This window comes from Glycine max, chromosome 19 (assembly GCF_000004515.6).
Source record: "Glycine max cultivar Williams 82 chromosome 19, Glycine_max_v4.0, whole genome shotgun sequence".
NCBI lineage: Eukaryota > Viridiplantae > Streptophyta > Magnoliopsida > Fabales > Fabaceae > Glycine > Glycine max.
This window is the reverse complement of record NC_038255.2, coordinates 28,057,540-28,081,601: the sequence shown is the minus strand read 5'-3', so window position 1 is coordinate 28,081,601 and position 24,062 is coordinate 28,057,540. Positions and strand designations below refer to the sequence as shown.

Here is a 24,062-nt window from a genome sequence, read left to right as displayed (position 1 = left end):
TCTCCCTCTTGCCAAAAGAATTCAAAGAACTAACCGTTTGAGAATTCCCTGCCCAAATACTAAATTCAAAGAATTAACCGTCTGAGAATTCTGTGTAAGAAGCAGGTAACTTCTTGGTTGTAATAGTGAACACAAGGGAGGGTACATCCTTTGTGGTTCACTTCAAGTAGAGGGTACATCTACTTGGTTGTTCAAAGAGAACAAGGGAGGGTACATCCTTTGTGGCTCTTTGATTGTAAAGGATTTTACAAGGTTATTAGAAATCTCAAGAACCGTGAGTTGCTTGGGGACTTGATGTAGGCACGGGTTGTGGCCGAACCAGTATAAATCTTGTGTTTGCTTTCTTCTTCCCTACTCTCTTTACTTTTCTGTTGTGCATTTTTTATTTCCGCTTTATTTTTGTCTAAGTTATTGTTTCTGTTCTTTACTTTCTCATAACTTAGTAGTAAAGCCTAATTGAATCTAGTAATATTAAGAAGGATAATTTTTAATTAGTCAAGACACATTAATAATTAATTCAACCCCCCCTTCTTAATTATTCCGAGACCACTTGATCCAACACCAGCTGCAAATGCTGCGGCACTATGAGATGCTTCAAAATAGTAATGAAGTTAACATTCTGGTTGTCCATTATTTTATGAACAACATTATCTTCCCTTTGAGGATACCTATGTTGTTGCAAAAAAAAAAACCACAAATTGAGATGCTGTAATACTTCATTAACATATTGTGCATGATATTTCATCAATCTATGTTTACAAAGAAAAAACGTCAATATTGTTACTCTCGTCAGTTTCAGTAGGACCATTTCACCAATTTCTCTCCTTATATATACTCGGCTCATTCTTCTTTCCTTCATCTCCAATAGCAACTGAGTTAGTTCTATTTATTCTCCATCAGAGTTTTTTCTCCAAGGCCCTGCAATCTTTTGTTCATATATACATTGCTACATAAACCATGCAGGCTAGGGAGATCACAAAACTCAATTATTTACTCCTTTCAGACCCTTGTCCTTACCCTGGTCACTACAACATGGTTCAGAACACCACCCCCATATTTCAACTTCACAAACTCTCAAACCAATTCTATGGTTTGCAAAATCCTCCTAAAGTGGTTGCAGACTTCAGCCCCCCTTAGTCCTCATGCATCAGCAGCTAATGGACAAGCTGAACCACTAAACAATCACTTGCACCATTAAGTATTAATATGATTTGTATAATGTCCCAAAGCTTTCTCTTTTTGTTAAAAGTTGTTATTTATTTTTCTATGATTAGACATAGACAATTGAAGACAATAGCTTTGTTCTATATGGTTGCCTTCTATATCAGGATCTTTCGTTCTTGCGATGTTATGGAATTCAGAAAAAACACATCAAGAGGAACATTATAAAGGTAAAAAGCTCAAGCAAGAATTCTTTCACTGCTTTCTTATTTATACTAGTTCAAGTTAATTACAATGACAACTCTAGATACAATCGAAATGCTAAAAGCAATGATCACTACAAAAGCTAGAGATATCTCAATTAAACTTAGCTACTCATAAGGTACACAGTGATTGTTTTGTTTGACTAACTCACCAAATTACCTAAGAAACATGTCTTCTTAAGTTAGTATTGGTATTTGATAACAAGTATTATAACCTTAGGTTTTTATGATATCTGCTTGTTCCTCAACAGCAAAGAATGCTCAAGCTCCACCTCCACTTTCGCAATTGTTGGTCACCCATTTGGTTCATACTTCAACCTTCTCTAGTATCAATCTCTTCCATGTTAGATTCCAATTCTACTCCCATGCCAATAATGGTGGTGGAAAATAAGGTATAATCACCATTGGTGTTTATGATATCTGCTTGTTCCTGCAACCATAGAGCATGCTCAAGCTCCACCTCTACTTCACCCATTGTTGGCAACTTGTCTGGTTCTTATTTCAGGCATCTATGCGTGATATCTATAAAGACTTGCCAACACTCTGGTGCAATCTTTCCTTTGATATTCAAATCAATTTTCTCCTCAACAGGCTTCTCCATAAATTCTATTTCTGCCACCATTTTTACCTATTTCCCTCCACACACAACTTCTAGTAGAACCTTACCAAACGAGTAAACATTAGTTTTATCTGTGATAGTATCGTACAGGGCATACTCCATAGCCAGGTAGCCAAAAGTACCTATAAGTTAAAGTATTAGCTTAGTTTATATGACAAAAATTCATTGTATTAGTAAGCTCATAAAATAAAACATTACCCACAACAAAATCTACTTTAATTGGTTTTGGCTTTGACATAAAATGTGGTCCCTGTATGCTAATGCCAAAATCTGCAAGTTTGTGGTTGCAGAATCCTATGAGACACAATTAGGGTGATGAAGCTGACAGAGCAACTCTATTTCGTTCTTGAACTCTTCCCATGCTTGACTGTCTTTAACATTAAATCGATTTACTATGATTGTATAATCAAAACCATCATCATGTTGAAGACAACCTTTACATAATTTCATACCAAATGCTCTAAGGTGAATTTGTCTCTTTGGATCAAAGTTGTTCGTTAACCATGATTGATTAACTGTTGTAGTTAGTTTTCTGTTGATCTCTGTATGTATAGAGAGATCCAATTTCACATTCTGAATCAATAACAGAAACTTAGGGACAGTCCGGGACTCTACTAGCTGAGCATTTGCTTCATGTCTAGGTGAGGCCTGCTCCCTGTTTGGTACATTAGTAGTTCTACTAGGTTGTGAAATAGGATTATTTGGTTGGACCACTTGATCCCTTTGAGCAAACTGCACTCCAGCCCTCTGTAAAAAGTATAAACCCAATGTCATTACTTTGCTTTTAGTATTGGTACTCAATGGGCATATAATGACTACCAGTGGAAAACAATTATACTCCCCAACAACCATTTTTCTTTTTCTTTTGGTAACAACTTGTATTGTGTACCAAGAGAGTAGGCTAGTCATAACTGTCTATAATTAGGTAACAAATAAAAAGAAGTCCAAGTCCAAGATGATCTAGCTACTCTAAGTCCATGATACCTGTCTATAATCCAGGATAGTGATATCAGCATATATATAATCCAAGATAGCTGTCTATAATGATTGATCGAGGCTGTACCCGAATCAAATAAACATTAAAAATGCAGTATCTAGGAAGTGATCCTAGGTCATCTCCCAACGAGCAATGGTCAACCAAACGTTCATAACAGATAGTAATAAAACAGTAACGAATTGGGGGGTTGTTTGTTTTTGTAAATTAAACAGCAAGCAAATTTGAATTAGAAAATAACAGAATTAAAACATGTTGTTTCCCCTTGATTCACAAGCAAGTCTCTTATCCTTGGTTACGAGAATTTATCCTTAATCAGTTCAACCACTTAATCCAACCCTAAATTAAATTACTAAGCGAAAATTAACATAAGGTTGTCATTATGTGATTAAGCAACATATACACCAATTAATCATGAACGAAACTGATCATTAAACATGAACATAAATTAAGCACAGGGACAATTAATCAAGCACTAAGCATGCATTGATTAATAGCAACAAATACAGAGTAATTGATGAAGAGGAAAAACTGATCAGAATTCAATAGTAATAACAAAACCTCAAAGAGAGTTGTGCTTAACCCTCAAGAGAAAACAATGCTGGAGACTTAACCTTCCATTAATCAGTAGAAAATGAAATTGTAGATTGAAGCATAAATGAAATTGCAGTAAACAAATTTTATTCTATGTGAACAGTGCACGTGAACAGTAAAAACTGGAATTCTAAAACCCCAGAATTATTCTCCCTTCCGAAAAAATTCCTAAACTAAAACCTTGGTGCTGTTATATAGGTCCTCAGCCCCAAAGCTTACAAATCTATTTTAAGTCCAAGCCCATAAACGAAATAAAATAAAATTTGGACAAGATAAGATAAGATTGGATGAAATAAAATTTGGACGAAATAAAATCTAGATGAAATAAAATCTGGATAAGATAAGATTTGATAAAATAAAATTGTTTGCTCTCTTCAAGTCCAAGCCCAGTTCCGAATTCAAGCCCAATTGCTTATAATTCTCCTAAAATTAAATTAAAAACACAAAATTAGTCAAGTAGGCCCAAATGATAAAAATGCATAATTAATTTGACAGTTAAGGCTAATCAGTAGTTAAAATGGTGGCAAAAGGGTTAAGAAATAAGAGAAAATAATGACACATCAAATCCCCCCACACTTAGCCTTTTGCACTCCTAGGCAAAATCAAAAAGCAAAGCAAGGAACAAATCCAGAGACATTAAAGAGAAACAAACAAACACAAAAATAATTACATATTTCTTAATGAATCTCAAGGAATGAAAGGAATGGGCAACATCTAACACGTAGAGAGTTAAAGAATCAAGACAGTCATGAAAATCATCCAAGCATCTCAAACATGGCAAGATAGTCAATCAGCTCAAGAATGAAAAGTGATAAAGCCTCATAAGATATGCACTCTATCTCTCAAGTGTCTAGGCTACTGTTTACTCTCAAAGCACCCATGAAAACAAACACCACATAGACTTGGAAAGACTCTAAAATTGACAACCACACCACAAACACATGCACATGAGGATCAAAAGGTCTTTTAAGGTTGTAATGGGGGCTAAGGATAAGGTAGAGGAAAGTATGGGATAAGTAGCTAAAACCCAAAGGAATAGAGGAGCAATGGGGAATAAGTGGGAACTAAGAAAGAGTAGTAAACCCCAAAACCAAAATTACAAATTAAGCTTAAAAAGTAAACCCAAAACAAAATCAACCAAGTCCTCAAACCAATCCAAGTCTTCAAACCAAGGCCTCATGTATTCAACTTCATTCTTTTTCTATTTTTTTTTCTTTTTTTTGTTTTTTTTTAACGTGAACAGTAGCAATTGAAAGCAATTGAAAAATAAAGCAACAATTAGGCAATATATGTATATACATCAAGCATGACCAAAATACATCATCAAGCATGGCCAACAAAAACATATCATCCAATGAAACATACCCCCCCCCCCCCCCACACTTATTCCCAAAACAATTCCAAAGCTCCAAAATTCCTTAAGGGTAGGGTGAGATCATGGTTTTTCACTTAAGGCTTGTAATGAGCTTCGAAACAAAGAACGAGAAACATAGGCTGAAAGGAGCTATCAAAGGAATTAATTCAAGGTAGGCTCATTTGGCTAGAGGCTTATAAGAACAAAATGCCTAAATCATCTCCCAACATGCATGTGAAGCAAGAAGTATCAACAAGAGTCAAGCCAAGGCTATTGTGCAAGTAATCAATGGGGCAAAACACACCGAATAAAATAGATGATGATGGCTCAAATTCTCACCAAGGGTAAATCTATCACTTCCAATTTGAACTTTCAAAACTAACTTGACATGCAGAGAAAAACAAGGATTTCAATTCACAAAATGCCAAGAAACTCCTATTTCAAAAACAATTACCCATTACCTGTACATAACCTATAATTCAAAGAGAAACATGCAATGTTGTACATAAAACATAAAACCAAAATGAAAAAATTAACCTAGAAAGCCTAAAAATATTAAACTAGAAAACCCAACAAAATTAATCTAGAATACCCAACAAAATCAACAAAATTTAAGAACAATCTCCCCCCCCCCCCACACTTAAACAACACATTGTCCTCAATGTAGCACAATCACAAGATCAAGAGCAATCAAAACAATCAATAAAATTGGACAAGTGCAATAAAAGTAAAGAAGGAGACAGAAAAAAAAACTCCCTAAGTCATGGCGGAAGAGAAGTAGGGTGAAGTAAGGAGGTCTCCTCCACTACTACATCCACTAAGGAGGGATTTGTGAGGAATGGTTTCAGCCGGTGTCCATTGACCTTGAAGCTCTTATCTGTGGATTCACTTTTGATCTCAACTGTACCATAAGGAAAAACATTAGTCACCACAAAAGGACCAATCCACTTTGACCTCAACTTACCACTCATGAGTCCGAGCTTAGAGTTATACAATAAAACTTTTTGTCCAACCACGAAGTCCTTCTTAGCTATCAAGCTGTCATGGAACTTCTTGGTCTTCTCCTTGTAGAATTTGGAATTCTCATAGGCTTCTAAACGGATCTCATCTAGCTCACTTAGTTGTAACTTCCTTTCCTCTCCAGCCTGATCAATAGAGAAGTTGCAGGTCTTTACAACCCAGTAGGCTTTGTGCTCTATCTCTACAGGAAGATGGCATGCCTTGCCAAAGACAACCCAATAAGGCAACATTCCTATGGGTGCTTTGTAGGCAGTCCTATGCGCCCAAAGAGCATCATCCAGCCTGGTGCTCCAATTCTTTCTGTTCGGCTGCACAATCTTCTCCAAGATCCTTTTTATCTCCCTGTTTGAAATCTCAGCCTGCCCATTAGTTTGGGGGTGGTAAGGTGTGGAAATTCTATGCACGACCCCATACTTTTTGAGCAAGGCATACATGGATCTGTTACAAAAATGGGTGCCTTGATCACTAACGATGGCTCTAGGGACTCCAAACCTGCAAAACAGATTAGATCTAACAAAATCCATAACAACCTTAACATCGTTAGTTCTGGTGGGTTTGGCTTCCACCCATTTTGAAATATAATCAACAACAAGGAGAATATAAACAAAACCAAAAGAGACAGGGAAAGGCCCCATAAAATCTATATCCTAGACATTAAACACCTCACAGAATAACATGGGTTGTTGAGGCATTTGCTATCTCCATGAAAGTGAGCCACTTGCTCTCTGACAAGGCTCACAAGTGCTACAGATTCTCCACGCATCCTTGAAGATGGTGGGCCAATAGAAACCGCAGTCAAACACCTTGCGAGCTGTCCTCTGTATGCCAGGATGGCCACCTGGTGCAAAAGAATGACAGAATTGCAGGACTGGGTCAATCTCATGCTCTGGAATGCATCTCCTAATAACCTGGTCACTACACAGCTTCCACAAATAGGGGTCATCCCAAATATAATGCTTAGCATCGCTCTTGATTTTATCATTTTGAGCTTTAGATGCTAAGGGAGGAAAAACGGAAGCAACCCAATAATTCACAATATTAGCAAACCAGGGAGTGGGGAAGGAATCAGAAATACTATATAGAATGTACAAGTGGTTATTCGGAAAATCATCCCGAATGGGTGAGTCCTCAGACACACGCTTAATCCTACTCAGATGCTCAGCCACGACGTTATGTGTGCACCGCTCCGATCACGGATCTCCAAATCAAACTCTTGGAGCCAAAGCATCCACCTGATCAATCTAGGCTTTGTTTCAGCCTTCTTCAACAGGTACTTTAGAGCTGCATGGTCAGTATAAACAATATCACGAGTACCAAGTAAATATGAACGAAATTTATCAAGACCAAAAACTATTGCTTGCTCATTCTCTGTGGTAATGTAATTTGCTTGAGCATCATCCAAAGTTCTGGAAGCGTAGTAGATCACCCGAGGCAGCTTATTAATCTTTTTGAGCAAGGACAGCCCCCAATGCGTAATTGGATGCATCACACATTAGCTCAAATGGGACTGTCCAATCAGGTGTCTAAATGATAGGGGTGGTAGTCACCGCACGCTTGAGGCAATCAAAAGCCTCTTTGCATCGGTCATCAACTCCATCTCCTTTTGCAGCAGATTGGATAGTGGAAGGGCCACTTTGCTAAAATCCTTGATAAAGCGCCTATAAAACCCTGCATGACTTGGAAAAGAACGAATATCTCGCACGCAAGAGGGGTAAGGCATTGCTGAAATAACATCTATTTTTGCAAGGTCTACCTCTATGCCCCTATTGGAAATGATATGCCCTAAAACTATACCTTGTTCTACCATGAAGTGACATTTTTCAAAATTCAGCACAAGGTTAGTTTCAATACATCTACTAAGAACTCTATCCAGACTATCTAAACATGTATCAAAAGAGGATCCATAGACAGTAAAATCATCCATAAACACCTCTATGCAACTCTCTAAAAAGTCACTGAAAATGCTAAGCATACACCGCTGGAAGGTGCCAGGGGCGTTGCATAGGCCAAAGGGCATCCTCCTATAGGTAAAAGTGCCAAAGGGACAGGTGAATATGGTCTTTTCTTGATCCTCAGGAGCAATATGAATTTGTAAATAACCAGAAAAACCATCAAGAAAATAGTAATGAGACTTACCTGCCAAGCGCTCAAGCATTTGATCAATGAATGGCAAGGGAAAATGATCTTTTCTGGTTACCTGGTTTAGCCTCCTATAATCAATGCAGACTCGTCAGCTGTTCTGCACTCTTGTGGGGATAAGCTAATCCCTTTCATTCTTAATTACTGTGAGGCCTGTCTTCTTAGGAACCACTTGGACTGCACTCACCCACTGGCTGTCAGAAATGGGGTAGATGATTCCAACTTGTAAGAGCTTGGTCACCTCCTTTTTCACCACATCTAGAATGACGGGGTTGAGTCGCCGTTGTGGCTGCCTCACTGGCTTAGCTCGATCCTCTAAGAGTATCCTATGCATGCAGGTAGATGGGCTAATACCAGGAATGTCTACTAAAGTCCATCCAATGGCTTTCTGGTGCTTCTTGAGAACTAGCAACAACTTCTCCTCTTGCTCAGCAACAAGGGAGGCAGAGATGATCACTGGAAATTTTTCCTTGTCCTCCAAGTAAGCCTATTTGAGGGTTGCTGGTAAGGGCTTCAACTCTGGTGTGGGTGGTGGCTGGACAGTGGGAGGAACCAGGGTAGGAGAAGAAGAAGGTTCCTCAGCCTGTACCTCATAAAGCAAGTCAGAAGTATATGTACTTCCTGCAACATGGTTAGTGCATTCTGACTCTAAAAAATCAACATCAAGAGGTACAACACCCAGAAAATCAGAACCAGACTCAAATTAAGATTCATTCTCAGCATAAAAATCAGATACAAAATCAAATTCAAACTCAGATTTAGATTCAATGCATAAGGAATGACAAGTATGCAGATCAGATAAAAAGGGATGTTTCTTACCATGAAGAACAGAATCAAAATCAAACATATAATCATCAACAATCTGATCAATTATCTCAGCACAAAAAACAAAATAATCCTCAGATGGATGTTTCATGGCATCAAGAATGTTAAAATGAACAACAATATCACCAAATTCCATAGACAATGTGCCAACATAAACATCTATCTTGGTTCGGGCTGTTTTCATAAATGGTCTGCCTAAAATAATTGGAACTGAACCATGGGAAAATCCCTCTTCCATATTAAGAACATAAAAATCAAAAGGAAAAATAAGTTCACCAACCCAAACCAGCACATCCTCTATGAAACCTGTGGGGTAAGCAACACTTCTATTTGCCAAATGAATCACCACATCTGTAGATTGCAAAGGTCCAAGAGATAAAGAATTGAAAATGGACAGAGGCATGACACTAACTGATGCTCCTAGATCTAGCATGACATTCTCAAATTTACTGTTCCCAATAATGCAAGGTATACAGAAAGAACCTGGGTCCTTACATTTCCCAGGAATGTAAGGAACATATTTACCTATCAATGCTGACACATTTCTGCCCATGCTAATCCTTTCATTGCCTTTGAGCTTCCTTTTGTGGGTGCACAACTCCTTTATCTTGGAATCTGCTTGATGGAATCTAGCAGAGGTATGTTTACCTCTACTTTCCTAAAGGTCTCCAAGATCTCCTTTTCCGCTTCTTCCAGCTTTTTTGTTTGGAATTGCTCTAGGTGGGAATGGAAGAGGGATATGAGGCTGCGGTAAGTCAGAATTACTAGAAGAATGTCCACTTGCATGAAAATTTTTGTTAGGAAGCTTTCTCTTTTGTGCAACTATCTCATCCTCTTTTTCAGGTGTAGAATGAAGCTTGACAGGTTCAGGTGCATGTGCTGCTACTGGTGGAGGCACTTCAAATTGTTTGCCAGACCTCAAGGTGATGGAACTCGCATTTTTCGGATTCTGCACAGTTTGTGAAGGCAATTTGTCAGAATTTTGGGACTGAGCTTGGTTCAACTGAGTAGCCATCTGCCTCATCTGATTTGTCAGACTCTGAATGGAGGCTCTTGTCTCTTGCTGAAATTGCATATTCTAGATGGTCATTTGCCTCACTAACTCTTGTAAGGATGGTTGAGGAGGAGCCTCAGTTGCTTGTTGTCTTTGTTGTGACTGCTGCTGTTGTTGTTGCATTGGAGGAGGAACATATGGCTTGCTTGGACCAACAACATTTTGGAAAGGAGGGACAAGCTGTTGTTGTTGTGAAGGACTTGCCCATCTCATATTTGAATGATTTCTCCAACCTGGATTGTATCTGTTGCTTTAAAAATCATAATTATTCTGCTGTTGTTGGTTTTGCTGCTGAGGGGGTTTATTATAAATGTTTGCAGCATAAGCTTCAGGTTGCTCATTGACTCCAGATTGCTGCAAAGAAGGACAAAGATCTGTATGGTGATCTACAGAAGAACATAGACCACAGACTCTTGCAACAGGTGCAGATTTCTGATTCATGGCAAGCTGAGTTACTAGGTTAACCAAGGCATCAAGTTTTCCCTCAAGCTTTTTATTTTCAGCAGATGAAGATGAATCTGTGGCCACCTCATGGACTCCTCTAAGGACAATAGCATCATTTCTTGCACTGAATTGTTGGGAGTTGGAAGCCATCTTCTCAATCAAATTCCTAGCCTCAGCAGGGGTCATATCATCAAGAGCTCCACCACTGGCAGCATCAATCATACTCCTTTCCATGTTGCTAAGTCCCTCATAGAAATATTGAAGAAGGAGTTGCTCAGAAATCTGGTGGTGAGGACAACTTGCACACAATTTCTTGAATCTTTCCCAGTACTCATACAAGTTCTCTCCACTAAGTTGCCTGATGCCTGAAATGTCTTTTCTGATGGCAGTGGTCCTAGATGCAGGGAAGAATTTCTCCAAGAACACCCTCTTAAGGTCATCCCAGCTGAAAATGGACCTGGGAGCAAGGTAGTATAGCCAATCTTTTGCCACTCCCTCCAAAGAATGAGGAAAAGCCTTTAGAAAGATATGATCTTCTTGGACATCAGGGGGCTTCATGGTGTAACAAAAAATATGGAACTCCTTAAGATGCTTATGAGGATCTTCACCTGCAAGACCATGAAACTTGGGCAGCAATTGTATTAGTCCAGTCTTGAGAACATATGGAACACCCTCATCAGGATATTGAATGCACAAGCTTTCATAAGTGAAATTAGGTGCAGCCATCTCCCTAAGAGTGCTCTCACGAGGTGGAGGTTGAGTCATGTTCTCAGTATGAAAATTAGTAGTTGAATGCTCACAATGCTCAAAATGCATAGAATGATCAGGATGCACACTATGCCTAACTAATCTATGAAATGTTCTATCTATTTCAGGATCAAAGGTTTGTAAATCACCTGGGTTGCCCCTAGTCATGCACTATATGCAGCAAATAATGTGTTTCTTAACAAGCACCTAACAAGGGGGTAAAACTACAACTATACTCAAACGATATCCAAATGAGCTAAAATTTTGTGAGGAACACCCTAAAATTATGAAAAGATAGCACGAAAAAATTTCAAACAACAATTCAAAGTCTAACTATGAAAACTACCTAAGCAAAGTTTAGAAAAATAAGACAATAATACTAAAAAAACAAAAAAACTTAGTAAACGACTTATTTTTCAAGTTTAAAACGGCAATAGACCTCTGGTCGATTGCCACGGCTTGGGAAATTTTCTTCTACCCCAAATGCATATATAATAATAGTCATTCTGATACCCGGAGCAAAAGTTATGGCCGTTTTAAGTTTTGCTAAACACAAGTCCCCAAATTTTTTTTGTCTCTCTCAAATTCAACCACACCAAGTGCTCCTGGTATTTTTCACACAAAATAAGGATCAAAAGAAACTACCACACAAAAAATCAGCCAAAAATAACAACTCTAACTATCAAAACAAAAATTGCTAATTAAATTGCAAAATCAGTAGCTAGTTCAGTTGCTAAGCATTGTTCACAACATTACACAAAAAAAATCAGCATTACACAAAATCAGTTGCAATTTTGTGAGCAACTGAAACAGGGAAGGGCTAAACAGGGGATGCGACTGAAATGCGAAACAGAACACTACACAAAACAAAACAACACACACTCGCACACTAAACAACAGAGCTAGACTCAAAACAACTAAACACTATTATAAACCTTTGGCCCACTGCTCCCCGGCAACGGCGCCAAATTTGATCGAGGTCGTACCCGAATTAAATAAACATTAAAAATGCAGTATCTAGGAAGTGATCCTAGGTCGTCTCCCAACGAGCAATGGTCAACCAAACGTTCATAACAGATAGTAATAAAACAGTAACGAATTGTGTGGTCGTTTGTTTTTGTAAATTAAATAGCAAGCAAATTTGAATTAGAAAATAATAGAATTAAAACATGTTGTTTCGCCTTGATTCACAAGCAAGTCTCTTATCCTAGGTTACGAGAATTTATCCTTAATCAGTTCAACCACTTAATCCAACCCTAAATTAAATTACTAAGTGAAAATTAACATAAGGGTGTCATTATGTGATTAAGCAACACATATACCAATTAATCATGAATGAAACTGATCATTAAGCATGAACGTAAATTAAGCGCAAAGACAATTAATCAAGCACTAAGCATGCATGGATTAATAGCAACAAATACAGAGTAATTGGTGAAGAGGAAAAACTGATCTGAATTCAATAGTAATAACAAAACCTCAAAGAGAGCTATGCTTGATCCTCAAGAGAAAACAACACTGGAGACTTAGCCTTCCATTAATCAGTAGAAAATGAAATTGTAGATTGAAGCAGAAACGAAATTGCAGAAAACGAATTTTATTCTACGTGAACAGTGTGCATGAACAGTAAAAACTGGAATTCTAAAACCCCAGAATTATTCTCCCTTCCAAAAAAACTCCTAAACTAAAACCCTGGTGCTGTTATATTGGTCCTCAGCCCCGAAGCTTACAAATCTATTTTAAGTCCAAGCCCATAAACAAAATAAAATAAAATCTGGACAAGATAAGATAATATTGGATGAAATAAAATCTGGACGAAATAAAATCTAGATGAAATAAAATCTGGATAAGATAAGATTTGATAAAATAAAATTGTCTGCTCTCTTCAAGTCCAAGCCCAATTCCGGATTCAAGTCCAATTGCTTATAATTCTCCTGAAATTAAATTAAAACACAAAATTAGTCAAGTAGGCCCAAATGATAAAACTGCATAATTAATTTGACAATTAAGGCTAACCAGTAGTTAAAATGGTGGCAAAAGGTTAAGAAATAGGAGAAAATAATGACACATCAATGATCTACAAGGTTTGTTAAACCAAAAGTAATAACCATGGCCAACCACCCCCTAATGAAACCCCTCAAAGTGGACCTAACCCTGGGCGTTTTCCCTAAAAAGGCCCCCAAAATAGCATCATACTGGATGATAGCTAAAGTTAATGACAGGGACACACGTCTTTTCTCTAGTTTTGTCAAGTGATTAACACATTCTGCCAAAAGATAAAAACCTAGACAGATTCCCCAATTTGGTCTCTTGAAGCTGATCGTATGACTGTTGGACCACAATATATACGTATAAAAATTATACCTTAGTGGATTTGCAAGAGCATTTGATTTAGGGCTTGATGCTTCTACCTTCAATGTTGTCCAATTTGATAAAAAAAAAGTATATATCAATTTATGTGAGAATCAATGTCGTGCACGTGGTTATCAATATTTTTCTAGTTATAATACTACTATACTACTAATGTATCAAAATTGCATCATCTTAGAAAAATTGATAGTCTAAATGTATGATAATAACAACTTAAAGCTACTAGTATATCTTAACCCCAAAACCTTAAGGACTGAAAATTATGAGAAATACATTACCTTAAGCAAGTTGCTCATAAATACATTACTTAAATCCATTGGTGTTACATGATGATTTTCTTACTTATTTTTCAAAGGAGCTGAAACAAAGCACTTGGCTTTCTCTGCTGCTCTTGGTGTTACATTAGGACTATTTCAAAAGTCATAGTTTTATATATATGATGTAATTTTACTTGATATATTAAAGTTTGTGTTATATGTCACTTAGCATTGAAATATTTAAATTGTAGGCACTATTTATCTAGTTGTTTGCATCGTGATCACGACATTCGTTCTTAGACACTATACTAATCATCATCATAGGTACAAAATTTTTTCATAAACTTTTGATGCTTAATTTTGTTATGATTGTTTTTGTATGTTGTTGTATGTCATTAATGTACTTTGATTTAGATACAACTTTTGTTCATAATGATTCAATCTTGAATACAATGATTCTTGCAGACAGTTTGCTTTAATCATTGTATTCAATCTTGAATTGTCCGTTTGGACAGTTTGGGGAGACTCATTTTTATGGTAGATTCATGCGTTAAGGTTAACATTATTTTGTTTGATTTGATGGAATTTTGGTACAATGCATTTCAAGTTGTTCTCTGAGTGCATACTTGATTATCGGGGAATTAATGTCACCGATTTCATGTCGTGTACTTGGAGACCAATGCGAAATGCTGCCGGAATTTCATCAAATTTAACAAAATAAGATTAACCTTGACGTATGAATCTACCATAAAAAAATGTCTTCCTGAATGGGATAGGGTCACACCTTAAATGAAAAAGTGAGATTTCATGCATTGAATGAGTTTCAGAGTATCACCAAGTTATTATTTAGATGGATCGAAGTTGGATGAATGAAAGTTTCTTAAGCGCTGTGTATGAGGAAGGCGTGGAACAGTTCCTACAATTTGCTAAAAAAAGAATTCGACCAGATGAAAATGGTCAATTTTTTTGTCCATGCATAAATTGTTTAAACGGGAGACGGCAAAAAGTCGATGACATACGGGAGCATTTGTTGTGTGATGGAATTAAGAAGAATTATATGATGTGGATATGACATGGTAAATTGACAGACATGCAGAGGGGGTCCTAATCTGAACCATTTGATGTAGAAATGGGAGATCGCTTGAAGGATATGATTCATGACCTTGGACAAGAGTCTTTTCAGCAAGCACATGCCCCTATGTTTGATACATTGCAAACTGATTCAAAGAAACCTTTGTATCCAGGGTGCAAGAATTCATTGATGCTATTGTTAGTGGTGTTAGGTATGGTTAATGTGAAAGCCATATATAGGTGGAGTGACAAAATTTTTAGTTCACTGCTTCAAGTAGTGCATGATATGCTTCCAGAGGAAAACACATTGCCTAAAAGTTACTATCAGGCAAAGAAGATACCGTGTTCGATGGGTATGGAGTATCAGAAGATTCATGCTTGGCCGAATAATTGCATATTGTATAGACATGAATTTGAAGAAATGCCGAAATGCCCTAGGTGTGGGGTATCACGGTACAAAGTCAAGGATGATGAGGAGTGTAGTAGTGATGAAAAGTCAAATAAGGGCCCCCAGCGAAGGTGTTGTGGTATCTTCCGATCATTCCAAGGTTTAAGCGTCTGTTTGCTAATGGAGAGGACGCAAAAGACCTTACATGGCATGCAAATGGGAGAAACTATGATGGAATGCTCCGTCATCTGGCTGATTCCTCCCAGTGGAAGAAGATAGATCGTCTGTATCTAGATTTCGGCAAAGAGGCAAGAAATCTTAGACTTGGACTAGCCATTGATGGAATGAATCCATATAGCAGTTTGAGCACTCAACACAGTTCATGGCCAATTTTGCTAGTAATTTACAATTTTCCTTCTTGGTTGTGCATGAAGCGAAAATACATGATGTTGTCTATGATGATATCGGGCTCAAGACAACCAGGAAATGACATTGATGTTTATCTAAGTCTGTTGATTGAAGACTTGACAAAGTTGTGGGACGAGGGGGTTTTAGTGTTTGATGGGTTTCGGAAAGAGACTTTTCAAATGTGTGCAATGCTTTTGTACCATTAATGACTTTCCAACATATGAGAATTTGAGTGGTTACAGTGTTAAGGGTCATCATGCATGCCCCATTTGTGAAGAAGACATAAGCTACATACAACTGAAACATGGTAGAAAAACAATGTACACTAGGCATCGATGTTTTCTAAAACCTCATCACCCTTACAGGCGATTGAAAAAAGCCTTTAATGGATGTCAAGAGCATGAAACTACGCCAATACCATTAACTGGTGACCAGGTCTTCCAGCGGGTTCAACACCTGAATGTGGTATTTGGAAAGACCCAAAAAAAGGAAAAAAGTAAGACTTGCATATGGAAGAAGAGGTCGATTTTCTTTGATCTTTCGTATTGGTCTGATCTAGATATTAGACATTGTATTGATGTTATGCATGTGGAGAAAAATGTATGTGATAGTGTCATTGGGACACTCCTTAACATTCAAGGCAAGATGAAAAATGGTTTGAATACTCGTCAAGATCTAGCTGAGAGGGGTATACGATCGCAGTTGCATCCAAGGTCTGATGGTAAAAAAATATACTTGCCTCTAACTTGTCATACTTTGTCTAGAAAGGAGAAGATCAGTTTTTGTCAGTGTCTGCGCCGAGTCAAAGTCCCACAAGGATACTCTTCAAATATTAAGAGCCTTGTGCAGTTAAAGGATCTTAAGTTAGTAGGGTTAAAGTCTCACGATTGTCATGTCTTGATGCAAAAATTGTTAGCCATGGTCATACGAGACATTTTCCCTAACAAAGTCAGGTTAGCCATAACTCAGTTGTGCTTTTTCTTCAATGCCATATGTAGTAAAATCCTTGATCCTCTGAAGTTAGATGAGTTGGAAAACGAGACTGCTATTATATTGTGTCAGTTGAAGATGTATTTTCCTTCTGCTTTCTTTTGTGGAAACAATGTCTTCCAAGGTTATTTTGATGATGCCAAAGAATCAAGAGTTAAGCAAATTCCAAAGATTAAAGAATCAAGTTTCAAGAATAATCAAGATCAAGATTCAAGAATCAAGAAAAGACTCAATCAAGATAAGTACTATTTTTTTTTTCAAAAACATTGAGTAGCATAAGAAGTTTTCACAAAATCATTACCAAAGAGTTTTACTCTCTGGTAATCGATTACCAGAAGGTAGTAATCAATTACCAGTGTTTTAAAACATTTTCAAATCATTTTAAACTTGTGTAATCGATTACACAATACTTGTAATCGATTACCAGAGCTTCTAAACGTTTTGATTTTCAAAATTTAAAATGAAGAGTCACATCTATTGATGTGTAATCGATTACACCTTAAAGGTAATCGATTACCAGCGACTGATTTCGAAAAATAAATTTCCAAAAGTCACAATTCTTCAAGTGACTTGTTTCTAAAGATTTTTTCAAAAGTCACAACTTTTTAAGTGACTAGTTTTAAAGAAATTGCCAAGAGTCACAAACTTTGACTTGAGTCATCAAGAGATTATAAATATGTGACCATGGCATAAATTTCATAATCATCTATCTTTCAATCTTTTTTCAACATCATCTCTCAACATCTTTCAATCAATCTTTCAATATCTTTCTACATAATTTTCTGATTCATTTCTCTTCATCTTTCAAAAAGTTTTTGATCAACACTTTCTCTTCCAAGAAAAGTTCTTTGTTCAAAAACTTGTGTTATTCATCTTTTTCATTCTCTTCTCCCTTTTCCAAAAGAACAGAAGGACTAACCGCCTGAATTCTTTTGTGTCTCTCTTCTCCCTTACAAAAGATTCAAAGGACTAACCGCCTAAGAATTCTTTTGATTATTCCCTTCCCCTTTAACAAAAGATTTCAAAGGACTAACCGCCTGAGAATTCTTTGTTCCAACACATTGGAGGGTACATCCTTTGTGGTACAAGTAGAGGGTACATCTACTTGGGGATTGTTATACTGAGAACAAGAGAGGGTACATCTCTTGTGGATCAGTTCAAGTGGAGGATACATCCACTTGGTTATTCAAAGAGAATAAGGGAGGGTACATCCCTTGTGGATCTTTGGCTTGTAAAGGATTTTACAAGGTTGAAAGGAATCTCAAGAACCGTAAGTTGCTTGGGGACTGGATGTAGGCATGGTTTGTGGTCGAACCAGTATAAATCTTGTGTTTGTCTTCTTCTTCCCTACACTCTTTAATTTCCGCGGTGTACTTTTAATTATCACTTTTTCTTTTGGTTAAGTTTCTATTTCTATTCTTTACTTTCTTAATTGAATCTAGTAACATTAAGAATGATAGATTTTTAATTAGTCAAGACACGTTCATAATTAATTCAACCCCCCCCCTTCTTAATTATTCCGAGGCCACTTGATCCAACATCTTTGACATTATGGTTCACATAATTGTTCATCTGGTCAGAGAAATAAAATGTTGTGGTCCTATTTATTTGCGGTGGATGTACCCGGTTGAGCAATACATGAAGATCTTAAAAGGGTATACCAAGAATCTACATCATCCGGAAGCATCTATTGTTGAAAGGTACATTGTAGAAGAAACCAGTGAATTTTGTTCAGAGTACATTGAAAAAGCTAAACTTGTTGGGCTTACCGAGTGTCAGCATAACAAAAGAGTGGGTGGTAAGGGTTCAAAAGGATGACATGTTATCACTCCAAGTGTAGAAGATTTGCAACAAGCTCACTTGTATGTGTTGAATAACAGTAATGAAATTTTGCCATACATACTTCAGCATGAAGGTTTAGTGAAAGAAAGTAATCCAAAAATGTCGAAGAACTTGGTCTTGAAAAAGCATAACAAGACTTTCCTAGATTGGTTTAAAGATACAATCTTTGCTAATGATAATGCTTCTGAAACATTAAGGAAGCTAGCAGATGGGCCTAAAAGAAATGTTATAACATGGCAAGGATACGATATAAACAAGTATTCCCTTTATACAAAAGCACAAGACGAGAAAAGTACAATGCAAAATAGTGGGGTCACCCTGATGCAAGCTCCATTAGAGCTTGTAGGCCTAGGATCTTCTTCATCAATGGATTCCTTTGCTTCTTGGAAGATGAATGGCAGCGGAATGGAGAAAGGAAGAGAGAGAGGAGACGCCACTTCAAGGAGAAGATGAGTCTAGAAGAAGCTCACCACCATAGGAGGCCATGGATAAGAGCTTGGAGGAAGAAGGAGATGAATGAAGGGAAAGGGAGAGAAGAGCACGAAATTTTGTGCTCTAAATGAGCTTTGAAATCTGAAGTTTAATATTCAAATGATCAAAGTTGAAAAAAATGCACACACATGACCTCTATTTATAGCCTAAGTGTCACACAAAATTGGAGGGAAATTCAAATTTCACTTGAATTTGAAATTGAATTTGTGGAGCCAAACTTTGGAGCCAAAATTTCACTAATTATGATTAGTGAATTTTAGTTATGGTTCATCCCACTAATCCAAGATCAATTCCAAGATTCTCCACTAAGTGTGCTTAGGTGTCAAGAGGCATGAAAAGCATGAAGGACATGCACAAAGTGTGACTATATGATGTGGCAATGGGGTGTAGTAAGCAAATGCTCACCTCCCCCTCTAAAATTTAATTGGATTGGGCTTCTACCAATTCAATTAAATTTATTTCCAACCACACACATCAAATATCCACTTAGTGCATGTGAAATTACAAAACTACCCCTAATACAAAAACTAGTCTAGGTGCCCAAAAATACAAGGGCTGAAAAATCCTATATTTCTAGGGTACCCTACCTACATTATGGAGCCCTAAATACAAGGCCCAAAAACAATGAAACCTTAATCTAATATTTACAAAGATAAGTGGGCTCGTACTTAGCCCATGGGCCCGAAATCTACCCTAAGGCTCATAAGAACCCTAGGGCCTTCTCTTGCATCTCTGGCCCAATCTACTTGGAGTTTTCTATCCAATGCCCTTGCGGGGTAGGATTGCATCACACCCTAAGGGCTGAATATCAACACTTCGCTAGTGTACATGATGACAATCCCTGTGTAGCTTCCATCTCTTACTTTGGGTTCATTGAAGAAATTTGGGAGCTTAACTATGTTAAATTTATTGTTTGTGTTTTCAAATGTAAATGGGTTGACAGCAACACCGACATGCAGACTGATGATGTAGGATTTACGTTGGTAGATCTAAAGAAACTCGCTTACCAGAATGACCCTTTCATCATGGCAGAACAAGCTAAACAGGTATTTTATATTGAAGGCCCTTGTGATGAAAGGTGGTCAGTGGTTCTACACGGGAAAACAATTGGTGTTAATGTTGAAGATGATGATTCATACATTGATACTTATGTTAGTTCTTTGTCCACACAAATGTCGCCTAACATCGTCGGAGAAGAAGAAGCTGACGACGTTCACGCTAATCGTAATGATCATGATGAAGGAGAATTAATTAACATCGTCTAATGTAATTTTCTTATTATGTATTTGATTTTAGTCTATTCATTTACATAACTTATTCAATTTTGTGATTAATTAACTAATGTTTTTTTCATTACAAGCAAATGGCTACTCCACCCAGCTCTCCTCCTCCTCCTCCTCCTCCTACTGGTATAGCATCACAGTCGTTGTCTACCTTGAAGCGGACAAGAAAAGCAACACGGCTGAGATCATTGGCGGATGAATTGAAGGTTATGCTAGTATGAGATTGTACAATTGAGGATGAATTGAAGGAATTAATTGGTATTACCTATACCAACAAGATACATTTACTTTTCGGTAGCTCATCACTTAAGAACTCCACAGATAAACATGTTTGGCTTGGAGTAGTTATAGGATGGGTGACCTTCTGGAAAGTTTCCCAGGAAGCGTGTGAGTGAGGACAAAACATGCTGAAAAGTTTTAAGTCAGTTTATGAGGACATTCATTGATCCTAAAAGCAGACAAAGAAGATTGTCAATGTCTCAGAAAAGGCTATCTACGATGGGTTCTAATTGGTGGAGGGTTATGACCAACGAGGAGTTGAGTAAAGTGTCATCGCGTGAAGTGTCGTAGGGTGAGAGCCACCGATAAATTAATAATTAGGGATGTTACAACTTAGACTATGTCCAATCCTTGACAACCCACCAAGTTTCCACTAACTTTTGCAAAGTTACAAGTGTTGTTCATTGCCACTTCTGGCTCTACAACGAAGCTTATCCCCAAGCTTTTAAAGCCCAAGTATTCTTTGTTCTACCCATACAATTTTGGATCTAAACAAATCAACAAATTTGTTGTTGTTGTTTGCATACAGACTAGTCTTACAAACGAACTTACAAGTTAAGCACCCAGTCTTTTTATGATTCACAAGGTGTATTGAGAGCTTTTTAACTTAAGAAATTATAGAGAGTGAGCTTGAAGAAGAAAAGGAATATGAATTTCAAATTTTGACTACATTTTTTCAACTCTTCAAATCTTCTTATATTTATAGTCAACTCAAAAAGTATTTATTGTCTCTAAATGGTCTTCATTTTGCGACAGAGCTTATGTATGAAAAATGTATTCGTTGGTGCATTAAATGCACGCTAAGTCCATGTTGATGTGCCATTCTACTTATTTTCCTTGAGCCATACTATAGTAGTGGTCAAATTACTTTAGCACAAAGTAGATCTGTGCATAATAGGTACGGCAATTGGCATGTCTTTTGAGAAGGAGAGAGAGAGAGAGAGAGATTGATCTTTTGATTGTTCTCTTACTTCCTTGGCCTTCGAAAGATCCTAGGAGGTTGTTTGAACATTCTCTGCAAAATGAATCTCAAACACAGAGCATTAATTTAGTCTTGAATACTTATTAGAACTTAACATTTATCTACTTCTGCCTGATCTATCAGATGCAAATACAATGTGTTTGTATGGTGCCATATAAGACACAACTTTTAAAGTTTGTAACTATTTGAATCTAATGAAAATTATTGAAGGTTATGATTTCGCTTATGATTCAACAACTCCCCTCATTGGGAAAACCAAAATCATATTGAATACTCACTAAAATAGAATTTTTGGGCTTTGGTTTTGTGCACAAATCTTATATGATTTGGAAGATATTGGAAGTTGGCACTTCAAAGAAGTTTCACAAGGTGATTTGTACACCAATTGAGTTGTAAAACTCTTAACTTTATTATTATTGTCCAAAAATAAATTTTATATGCATTAAAGGTGACTTAAGGGCTTTGGTTTTGCCAAAAAAATCCTAGGCTGTTTAGAAATGGTGTACATTGGAAGTTTATCCAATGCTTTAGTTTATAAAATGGGTTTTTTTGTTCACTTATCGAGCTATGTATCCCAAATCTAGCAATATTTATATCACCTGTAGAATAAATTATTTTGGAAGCAAGGAGTGCATAAAGTATTCTTCAGGTTGCCCAGTTAGAAAAGACATGCAATCATTGCTAATGGTGAGTCCAAAGTTGTACAACAAGTTTTTGGACCCACCAATGTCAAGAGGATGAAACTAGGTTATGACATGGAGATAAAACCTAAGGTTCCATTGACTGAATTTGAAGACATAAGAAATGGGGAACAATCCCAAGCCTACCATAGTCAAAGAGAAGTCTTTTTCCATTTGACTTCTTTGGCATAGAAAAGAAAGTTTAAAAAAACTAAAGGCTATTGAGAAACAAACATAAAGAGAAAGTCTAGAGATGCATCCAAAAATATGTAGTTTGGAAGAGAAGGTATGACTGCAGATGTAGTAATTGAGAATGATGATGATGAAGCAAAATCTAAGAAGGATAGAACTCCAAAGAAGCAGGGGAAAGATGAGTCTAAGAAATGAAAGTTGGTTGAGAAGAAGTTTATTCTTGTGTCCATGCCCTCAATAAACACCACTTTGTTTTGGAATAACTATGACTCAATTTATTTAATACAAATTTATGTTGATTACATTATTTTTGGTGCTACTAATGAGCATTTCTATGAAGAATTTTCTAAGATGAAGCAGGCTGTATTTGAGATGAGTATGGTGGAAGAATTAAAGTTCTTCCTTGGCCTGTAAATCAAACAAATTGATAGTGGCATATACATATATTAGACCAAGTATTTGAAAAAGCTTATGAAGAAGTGCAAATTGGACAATGCCAAAGAAATGAAAACCTCAATGCATTCAACATCAATACTTGGATTGTATGAGAATAAAAGAAAGTGGATCACACTCAATATAGAGGAACAATAGTATCACACCTATACCTCATTGTGTCTAAACCTAATATCATGTCCAAAATATGTCTTTGTGCCATATTTTAGACAGATCCAAGGGAAGTGCACTTAATTGCTATAAAACAAATCTTCAGATACTTAATTAGAACTACTAATCAACCCGAAAGTTGTCTTAATGACTTTATTGACATGAAAACAATGAGAATGAAACATTAATTTAACCAAAATAACTGATACACATAACAATCCAAGTGGCAAAAGTTTCCCTCATGGACTGAAATCTTGAGGTTTCAGTAATTTTTTTCTTATTTTTGGCCACTTTGTTAATGTGTTTTAGGGTCGAATTGAGACCCTAAAGTTGTCTTAATAACTTCACTGACATGAAAACTACAGGAATGATAACTGTAATGACCCGCCTCGTCGCTACGATATCACCACTCTAAACTGCAAAAATTTCAATTTTTAATTGAAAACTCCGTTAATTTACTTATGAAAAATGAAAGTAAATTTTTCACGATATACATTCACCAAACAATGCACCATTACTTAAATGAATATATATATATATATATATATATATATATATATATATATATATATAGTAACTCAGTACACATCATTCATATAATGGAAAGTAAATTTGTTCATACATATAATTAAATATGTGATTTACATCATCAATTCAAAAAAAGAATTATGGAACCAGCTACGGAGGAGTTGATTAACAAAATACAACTCTCTCCCAAAATAATTCCAATGTCATCACGTCGGCTTGATGGCTCCACAAAAGAATCTCATTTCACATACTCTACTGTTGTCATTCTGCTCCCACGAACAAAGGTTCGCGATCATCACAGGTACCAACCACACAGTAAAAAAATTGCAAGGGTGAGTTTATTATAAAAGAAATTAATAAAAAAAATCAAATAACCACAATTAATAAGAAAACATTAACAAATATCATAAGCTTACGTAAACATTCATTAGTCCAACACACACTCAACAAATAGTCATCATCCATTTATAATTCCAATCAATC

General features: G+C 36.7%; 1 non-coding gene and 1 pseudogene across 1 annotated transcript; one reads left to right on the top strand and one right to left on the bottom strand.

Annotated features, from left to right (window-relative positions):
- Window positions 1-1,737: 1,737 nt before the first annotated feature.
- On the bottom strand, window positions 1,738-2,817 carry LOC106797344 (receptor-like protein kinase FERONIA; annotated as a pseudogene).
- Window positions 2,818-10,747: 7,930 nt separating this feature from the next.
- Window positions 10,748-10,854, top strand: LOC113000585 (small nucleolar RNA R71). Its single transcript, XR_003265918.1, has one exon. It is a non-coding gene; the product is annotated as a small nucleolar RNA R71 (small nucleolar RNA).
- Window positions 10,855-24,062: the final 13,208 nt, after the last annotated feature.